We start from the raw sequence: 10,609 nt of genomic DNA on the forward strand, positions 1-10,609 counted from the left end.
TGTGTAGAAGAGTGCAAGCATAAATCAAGTCTCAGTTGACATGAAAAACACGGGAGATCTTGGATATTTGTTACTGCAGTGTGCAGCTCTCTTCACTCCGTGAATATTCTGCTGGTTTTGTGATGGGTCATTTTTTCTTTCTATGAAACTAATTGTCAAAGAGTTACTGGAAACCACAACAAAAGGTTGAACAAATAATGGGAAAAGTACTTGGTATACTTATGGCTGCTAGATAACATAGTGTATGTAGTTACTGAAACTGAGCAAATAAAATTTAGATTAAAAACGACAATAGAAAATAGACATTAAAAAAAACCTAACAATTTTTCAAATTAAAGTAGATACTGGTGCAAAAAAAGTTAGTGGATCAGTGACCCCCTAACTGCTTTCTTTTATTTAAAAATGGCTGCTTACTCTCCTTCTGTTTCAAGGAAGTGTAAGAACAAAACAGAAGTTTATTTTCATCAACTTTTCCTGTATGGAAAGTTACATTGAAGTAAGGTGATGTTTGCAACACTGATACTCAGAGTGGATAATGTAGAATAGGCCACAGGTGAGTTTAAATTGTTTCAAGCTACTCTTCAGCTGGTCTGTGTTTTATTTCTGCTGATTTTTCTCAACTTTCTGGTCACATTTAGTTATAGGAATAACAGAGAGCATGTATGTTCTTAAAATTAGCCTGTAGGCTAATGCTTAATAATCCATGAGCTTCCTCCATACTCCTGTGTTGCTTAGAAGCCAGAAGAAAAATAGGAAAACAAAAGGTGATGAGAAAACATCAGGAGCCTGCCCAGCTCTGCCATGCTCATGATTACAGAGGGAGCTCCCACAGTACCAATAGCCCCAAAGTCACTAACGGTGTATTTGCTCTAGAAGGTAGCAAATTAAAACAAACTGGGAATGTTTGTTTAAATTGGTCCACTGCCCACTCTGGCAAAAAAATCTCAGGGGCTTTTGCTGTGATTTTTGTCACCTATGGCATTTGCTGACTTAAACTAGGCTCCTAAGAGCTCATATTTTCAGAAAATTCAGGTCACCTAACATGCACGCAGAACGGAGTAGCCTTCAATATTTAGGCTGTCAGTCAAAACTCTCTGGAGAGTTACATGCCTGAAATGCAATTAAGGATGAAGAGCTGAATCAACACTGTGGGAATCTGGGCTGGTGGTTGAAGAATTTCTAGATGTTTCAAACCTGATAGGCCAGAAAACAATCCCATCTGGGCAAATGGCCTGTTTTAGCAATCGGGATTAAGCTGACAGAAGTTTTCTGTAATTTGTCTATTTCTTTCATAGTGTGGACATATTGTTAAATTAGTTAATGGGAAGAAAAAATGTTTAACAGCTAATGTGATCCTTTATGTGGCATGCCATCTGTCTATTGTGTGCTGAATGTCACTGGCTGTGAGAGAGAGGAAATCATAAAGAATTTCAGCCTTGTCTTCTTTACTGTCATTATCTTGGGCAAGTATGATAAGTAATCATATTTATGTTCTGGAGCATATACAATTTAAATCAACCTATTAACCAGGAAAACATTCTTCACAGACTTTGGAAGGCACAAAAAAGACATCATCTCACCATAAGAAATCCTTTTCATGGGTGCTGAGCACTACAAATTTAGAATGGAATGAACAGACAAGTTATTTTCCCTTTCACATTTAAATAAAGCTATATGCAGAGACTTTATTCAGGCATATTTGAGGCCTAATCCTGAGGTTCTGGAAGGGAACAAATCAGATTTTGTAGTCTGTTATGCAGATAGTTTAAGAAATTTCTAATCCTCCATGTTGTAAAATCATCAATTTTATTTAATTGGACACGTGTTTCTGTGAAAGACTTTTTGCTATTAACTGGAGCTTCAGGAGAATCAGTTCAGTTATTCATCAGCCTGACAACTGGATCCTGCTCTCCTTCCAATCTGAGGTTTTACTCTGATCATCAGCAGAGGAGCAAGCAGGTAGCTGACAATGAGCAATTTGGTACAGTTCTCTGCCACACTCACCTGCCAGTGCAAGGCTTTCCTCTCCCGAGGATGGAGGTGCAGCTGTCACTCACTCACTCACTCACTCACTCACTCACTGCTCACTCACTCACTCACTCACTCACTCACTGCTCACTCCTCACTCACTCACTCACTCACTCACTCACTCACTGCTCACTCCTCACTCACTCACTCACTCACTCACTCACTCACTCACTCACTCCAAAGATTTTGAGCAGTTGTCAATTGCTCTGCAGCACAGCCCACTCAGCCACAGGAAAGTTTCCCACACCAAACCTCTGTTGCCGTATGTATGGCTTAGGAATACACAGGGACAGCATCTGCCTCATTAGCCCCTGCTGAATCTGTTTCATTGAATGTAAATAACACAATGGTTATTGGAGAGGAAGAGGAAAAACCTTAGGAGCTGACTGGCAATTTTGTGGTCAAGCTATTGACTTGGGATAGGAAAGGGTAAAGTTCAAGAATACCTAACATAAAGGGGGAAGAGTTTTGACAGTGGAGAGAGATGCCTCCTGTGCCAGATATGCCCCAGAATAGTCTCCTGGGACATGAAGACCTATTTCAAATTCAATGCTTTCTGCTTTGCTCTTCCTTTAAAAAGACCCAAAAAAACCAACTCAGAATGAGAACATTTACTTTCATGGTTGGTTGGATTTTTCCAGTAGAGAAACATTTTCTGAATTCTTCCCTAGAAGAAACATTTTCACCACAAGCCTGAACTTACTTTTATCGTGCACCACTGGACTTGATTTGCATTTGTCTTTTCCGTAAGGCCTCTGGAGTTCTTGCAAGCAATAGCAACTGATTAAACTTTATTCCTGATTCCTATCCTTCCCCTTGGCTGTTGGACTATGACTTAAAATTGATAAAATGTACTGGACAGGTTATTGTTCTCTACTCTGCTTGGCTACACAGCTTATTTATTATTTGGTACAACTTATCTCAAGAGTACTGTGGAGATGATTTGCAGAAAGTCTGGGATTCACTCGTATATCTGGGTCTGGTTCATTGCTTTCATACTCTGTTGTTCTACAGAGACATATGTAGATCCATACCAGTTCTTTATTACTTTTGCTTCTCCTTTTATTTAGGTCCTTTTTATTTCTTTAAAAGGAATGAAGAAAAAAGAGAAATGGTTTTAGATATGTGGATTTTAGATACTCGCAGTAAGAGCTTTATTGATAATAGGTAAACAGACAATACTGACAAATACTTTTTTTGCAGCCCTTTAGAGGAGAAGGATTTTCAGATTGGGCACACAGGGTTATCTGCCTTTTTAAAAAAATTGCCTTTCTACATTATGTATTTGTATTTGTAATGTCTTGGACCATAGTGTGACTCTGTTATAGAAATCTGTTGTTATGGGTCACAAGCTTATTTTATGTCATTATTAGAACACACTATGAATTAAAGAAAATTTACTGCAGTGATCCTGTTGAAAAACAGAAGTTCACATATCAGGGATGACTTACTTGATGCCAAACACTAATGTGATATCAAAGTACATAGCAGTCAAAAACAATGCTTTGCAGTCAGTTCTTTTAAATTCATGTGCTGGATTTCTATTCCCAATTCCTACAGATGTCTGCAGAAGCATTTCAAAATTCTCAGTGTTAAAATGTTTAAGTGAAAAATAAAGTGCACCTTAAAAACTATACCAGAAATTGTATAATACATTCATCTGAATTTTTAGGCCAATTGCTACTGTATAGTCACAAATGATAATAACTTTGCTAGCAGGCTGACAAGTCAAAATTGAAACACTTGGTTTGAGTTAAGCTGGTTTTTCCCTCTTTGTTGTTAAGCAGCATATTCTTTCCCTCCAAAACTTACTGCTCTGGACTCTACTGTCATTAAGAAAGACCAACAATTTTCTGGTTGTCAGCTTTTGCTACCAGATAGAGAATGTTGGAGAAGAGCTTTTTGAGTTCATGTTGGAATCCTATGGCCCTTGGCTGGCCCGACCTCAAACCAGCTATAACATGGTGGGTTTGGCTAGGGTTTTCTTTTGGGTTTTGAGTTTCTTTAAAGCTGAAACTTTGAAGCTCAAAATCCTCAGAAGGAACAGAAAGAGAAGCCTCATGCAAACAAATACCACTGATCTTTACACAGCTTTGATCTCTTATGTATCTATAGTGCCTTTCATCATGAAGAAGCCCAGTAAGATTTATAAACTGCCTTCAAAGGGAAATATCCTCTGCACCACAATGTGCACAGTCTTCGGAGCAGATGACCTATACCACAACGTGCTCACCTGGAGCATGATGCATATTAACTGGCAGTAGGACAATAATTAGCAAATACAAAGGAAAAACATTATTTGGCAGGATCTGCAATGCCAGAGAAAATAGTAGAGACCTCACATTTTAATGTCATACTCATCTTTATGGAACAGACGTCGTGAAGCATTTCAAACTCCTGGGTGCAACAACCCCTACTTCTGGGGATGGCTCAGCAAGGGTTTTTGTTGCACCTGTCAGGAGGTGCAAGTTATGCCAGCCCATCTTCAGCACAGGGGCTTCTGTGTCTCCTCTCAGCATGCATTGGTACCCCACAAGACTTTTGCACAGAAATTTTTGCAGGCACATTTCTCCTCTCTCTCATTCATTCCCGTCTCTCTTGAGTGTCCTGGCCTTAGGGAACCCAGCTGAAACAGCTCTTCTCCCTCCTTTCCATTAGCCAGAATCTTTGATTAACTGAGCCTCTGTCTGAAAATTGCAGGCACCCTTGAAGACTTTCAGGTAATTGCAGTGTCGACTGCATTTCAAAGCTAAGGCTTAGGTTACTAAGCCATCTTCATAATGTCTGATCAATGGAGTGATCAATTAGGAATGGGAAAATGAGCTACAGTGCAGCAAGTGGAATGGCTAATGACCTATCATGGAGAAGTCTTTTAATCTCTGGGTCCCATGACTGCATGCCAGTCTGCTCCCTCACGAAGCCAGCAGGGTCCTGGAAAGTTGAAAATTACCATAAAAAGAGAAAAAATGGGGACTGGGTAAAAATCAATTAAAACTAGTGCTATTGTAAGGACCTAGAGTAGGCTCAGGAAAAATTTGAAGTATTTGTTTAACGGATGTGTGAGCTTGTTTGCCCTAGTAACTCTGTCTCTGTTTGATATGTATGAGGCTCTGAATATTTTATAACAGTGATGGCTGTGTTCACTTAAAGCCAGCTGCTTAAAAAAAATTAAAATTCCAAAAAACACTTTGTCTTTCAACTCAGCATTATGTAATGTTTCAGGCTTGATACCCATTTTCTTTGAAGGCTTTTCCTACTGATAACATCAGAAGTGTCACCCAGGAAAGATCAAATCAAATTTCATCTGAAAAAAAAAAAGGCTGTTGTGTCTTAAAGGTTTTGTTTTGTTTTCTTTTTTTATTCCACTGACAGATAATGAGTGTTAATGCTTCATCTGAAACAACAACAAAAAAAATGATAGCTGAATTGGAAGAGTGCTGGGGAGGAGGGCACTGGGGAACACATTTGTGATCCCTCACACAAATTCTCTAAGAAGCCCAGGCAGAAACTCAGAACATCACATCTTAACAGAACATAATGCATACTCCAGAAAGAGTAGAGATAATGTATCCTAATGTATTCAATATTTGCCTTTGATGTAAGCTTAAGCATTATTCCATATGTTTTACTCCATCACTATATTAATTTTGGTTAGAAACCATCACACATTAATTATCAAATATGACTAAGCTCCAGCTCACTCGTTTCCCTAGGTTAATTGATGTCTGCTGTGAGACAGTTACACTGCAGAATTTTGTTTATAATAGCTGTGGCTAACATATTAACAGTGACTCTGTCAGATTTGCCAACCATCAGACACAAATACAGCTCAGCTGGCCAGGGTGGAGGCTGTATAGGAAGGGAAAGACTTGAGCCTCAGCAAAGATTTTGCAGACGCATGCACGGGGTCTTATTTGAAACAAAATAGAATAAATTAAAATCCTTTTTTACAGGGAAAGAATAAACTAATTTGTACCAAATATTTTATATATTGTATGGCAGTTATGTCAAGGAAATACTTGAACAAAGAAGGCAGAAATGTATTTTATTTTTTTCCTGGTATTACAGACCACTCCCTGACCTAATGCTTTACTTTATTTTGAACAGCTTTTATGTGAATTTTCAAGAACATTTTAAATAATAGATGTGCCATAATTACAGCCTGTGTTTCTTATGAGAGGGGGTTTTACTATTCAGATCTTGTCATTTTAAGATCAAAAGATTTCTATTTCAGAACTCTTTTCCTTGCTGAGCTCTAGACAGACAGACTAGTTCGTGAGTTGCCAGATCTTTAGCTCTTGTAAGCTCTATTGCCATTAAACTCAAGAAATGTTCCTGAAAAATCTTTTATTACACAAGCAGCTTATTGCAGTACTGCCCACGCTTCTTTAATGGAGAAGCCCACATTCCCTTTGAAATAATCTAGGGACTATCTTGTGTTAGTGGAACCAGAGTGTTTTTCATCTAAAGAAAACTATTAAAAGTTTTGAACTAACAGTAGAAATTTGTGGGGTTTTTTTCTGTTTGCTTACTTAAAAATGGATGTGTGCAGGGTTTTATGCAATGTTTTATCGTGTCCGATTCATGTCTCCTTTATCATGTCTCTGGTCAGCACAGATCCCTGAGATACATGGCAAGAATATGTCTCTATAGTCAGGGAAGCAAAGGGGAAAATGATACTGAAGGTTTTCTGAAGTTGTTCTTTGCTTATTCATCATTATAAACTAACATATAACCTTCTATCACAAGCTGAAGGTTCATAAATCTAGACTCTGTTGTATGAAAAACAATTCATCCAGTCTGTTCCATTGATGAGATGCCCCTACCTACAGGTGAGGGAAGCAGAAGTGAGGAGGGAGTGTACACAGTTTATATTTGGCTCTTCAAATTCAAGGCTAAATGACAAAAGCAATCTGAATACAATAATGGTAAAAATCACACAAACTGCAAAAGCTTCAGCCCAAATATTTTCAAGGGCAAATATCTCTCAAGAATGATGGGCTTTTTCCTACTATGTGTCGTTTCAAATGTTGTTAAGAAAATAGATTGTTTCTAGGTTTAGGCTCTGACAAAAGAGACAGTTTGGGCTAGAGTGGAGATGTATTTGTTCTACTTATGACCTGTCTCTAGTGATGTGCCAACCTTGAACATTTGCTTATTCCTATTACAACTGCTTCTAGCTTCATTTGAGGCTTTAATGGGACATTTATTTAAGAGGATGTTGTTGCATGAAAAAGTAGCCTGTAAGTCTCTTTTTCCTGCAGTCACATCCTTTGCCATCCCCTCAGCTCAGCTAGCAGTATCAGTAGTGCAGCTGAGTGACAGTTCAAGCCAAAAGAGAATTTCTCCCAAAAGGATTATTTCCCCTCTGCTCTTCTGGTTCCCCGACCTAGTGCATCACAATTCCTCAGCTTGGGCTGACACAGTGTACAAGGGAGAGGATGGGGACCAGTTTGGGAAAAGCAAGCCATGATCTTGGTGAAGACAGATCTGTGACCTTTTATTGTAAAAATCATGACCTTAACAAACAGGAAAACTCATTACAGTTACTTTTATATTGAGCTAGATTCTTCAGGCTTTAATCACTTTTTACTAAAAATTCTGCAGTCAGTGGAATCTCACCAAAACACAGGTGAAGCTTGAACCTGTGAAATATGAAAGTTTAGAGGAAGGGTAAATAGCAAGAAAGAGGGAAAGATATGGCAGAGATACGATAATTAATTTTTAGAAAATGTTGAAAAATAAATCTGACCAAAATATTATGTAATGAACAGCAGAATCTATTTTTGTAAGACAATGTTTGGAATCAACTCCTATTTTTTTTTAATTGTCCTACTGGCCATCTGTTAGCATTATTCCACTTTCCACTTAAAAAGCCATCTCATCTTTAGCAGATGTTCAGTTTGTCTACATGTATGTTTTCTAATTCCTCTCAACTCTACTAATGGTCTTTGTACTCTCAGAACTACAAGTTTTCTTATATTGCCTCCACAGACACTGTAAAATCCTCTTAAAATTTGAATAGAAATCTTCTATTAACATCTCCCTTCTTTGAGGAAATAGTATTCAAACATCTTCACAAAATAGCCTTTGCAGTTATCCCTAATGGACAGTAGCTGTAAATGCTGAAGTTCCTATTCATTCTGAAATATAAAATTGAAAGCCTTAACTATCTCTTCTATTGCTCTAAGCTGTCACAAAAAGAAATGGTTGTCTGTTCACAAGGCTGTGAAAATTTCAGCACAGAATATCTGTCTGATACTACTTGCACTTGGACTGAAACAGAGTTTTCCCACTATTTTGCATTCCATATAGAAGTCAATGTGTGTGGTTAATAGTAAAAGAGGTAAGGGAAATATCACACAAGGCCATTTTGTGTCCTTCCAGCCAAATGAACATGAGGGATGTTTGCCTCCCGTTTGGTAGGCAGAGCTACAGAAGGTCAAGCATTTGTATGGCATATATTGCAGTGCAACTTCCTGACATTCATACGTTTTTCATGTTCTAAAAAGAGTCATGTACCTGCCTCCTTTAATAAATCTGTTAGCATTTTCTCTTCCCCATTTCTAAATTCTCTCTTATTTTGTGAACTATTTGTACAGTTAGGCTTCGTGCCAGTGACTAGTAGAAGAAATCAGGGTAGAAGCAGCTGAGGAAGGAAGAAAGGGATGTTTGCAGTGGGTGAGGAATGTGGATTAAATGATGACCTCGATAAGATGAAAATTCTTAGCAGGGCAGCAGGTGAATATGAAAGATGATGAGAATAGGGACGCTGAAGACTCACTGACATACTTAAAGGAAAGGTGTGCAAAGGTTGCTATTTCATACCAAGCTGCCTGAAACTGATATGTTCCATAGAACAGCTGCACGAGTGGGAGTCAATTATTAGGCAGTGCTGCAGATTTCTGCAGAATACTGCCTCCTTGGAAGGAATATTCTGTGGGGTAAATTTGAACCCATCCCCAGAAGCATTGCAGTCTTCCATCATTGCTGACTAACAATTAAGTTTTCTTTAAAACAGCTTGCTTCCAGCCATCTGGAGCTCTTAGCTTCTTTATATTTGCTTTATGCTTCTGCTTTCCCAAACAGACTTCTTTTTGATTGTCTCAGTAGCTAAAATAGCACAGCCTAAAACACAGTTGGCATATACAAGTTCTCTCTGCCCCCTTACTTGCTAGAGGGTTTCAGCCTTCCCACTTGTTTCTGGATCTGTTTTTATCTCTGCTGTCACTTCCAGGAGGGGCATGAGGGAGGTGTGCAACCTGTGCAGAGCTGGGCTGAACATTCTAAGAGAAGTGATGAGGAGAGCAATTTTAGCCATGAATATCCTAATGAAGCTCCTGTGCTGACCTTACACACCTCTGATTAAGCAAATATGCAAATGCAAAGCAGTTCGGAACTGGATTAGCATTCAAAGCTTTTTAAAAAGCTACTCTGGCTACATGCAGAGTGACCTTTAGGCCTGCTCAGATCTGCTGGAATGCAGATGAGGAAAAAGAAAGACATTATAAATACAGTAGAACTTGCACTCACCAGGAAATGTGCCACAGGAGGAAAATAATATCCAGATCATTGTTTTACAATTGATCTGGTTATGGGGCAAGAGATTACTCTGCATCATACATGGGGATGTTTCTTCCAGCACCTTCCAAAACCAAAGTTAGCTCAACAGTGGGTTTGGTCATAATCCTGCAGGTTTAGTACTTTAAAAAAAAAGAGGAAAGCTGATAAATAAGGAACCAAATCTGTGTCCCAACAGTGGCATAAAAATTCAGGGAGGAAGAGGAGATCCAGGGCAAGTAGGAGACATATCTCCTAACATATCTAAGGTAACAGGAGGGTCAACTCTCAGGAATCTGCTGTTTCCACCAGTTGGTGATTAGGAGGTGAACACTAGGAGCAAAACCTTCAATTCCCTTTAATTAAAGAGAACTTGTGTAATGAGAAGATATTCCATTATCATTGTCAGGTGCTATGCTGCACACAGCACAGTTCAAAAGCACAACCTGGGCTGTGATTTTAAGGCTGGGTATCAAGATCCACAGATGTTCTAAGCTCGTATTTCTAACAGGAGGGAAAACCACTGGAAAAAGTGGTTAAGAAATAGTGGCCATTTACAGAGAGCTGCTCCCTCTACAAATACACAGCTTATTTCTAGGGACACAGCACTGGAAGAGACCTCCTTGGCTCTGAAGACTGATTGCAAGGACCATGTCAAATTCTTTATAAGTTGATGGGATTTAGTTGCTGCTATTCTGACTCAACCCACTGAAAATCTGTTCCAGAATGAGCTTCCCTTATAACTGAGAATTTCTTTCTGTTTTTTCAAGCTAAATGTATTTGTAGCTACCGTTCACTAATTTTTTTCAGAAAACTGACTTTGTTAAAGTACTTCCTAAGGTCTGTGTATCAATATCTTTATTTTCTTGTTCTTGGAATGCTATTCGAAAAACTATTTTAACAAGAAAATAATGAAAAGGAGATACTTATAAAACATATAATATCCTCTACTGGTATAAACTGGTTTAACTTTCATGCTAATATGTATGGCCTAGGAATTTAAAATAAACTTTAAAAAAAA

Source organism: Lonchura striata, chromosome 3 (assembly GCF_046129695.1).
Source record: "Lonchura striata isolate bLonStr1 chromosome 3, bLonStr1.mat, whole genome shotgun sequence".
NCBI lineage: Eukaryota > Metazoa > Chordata > Aves > Passeriformes > Estrildidae > Lonchura > Lonchura striata.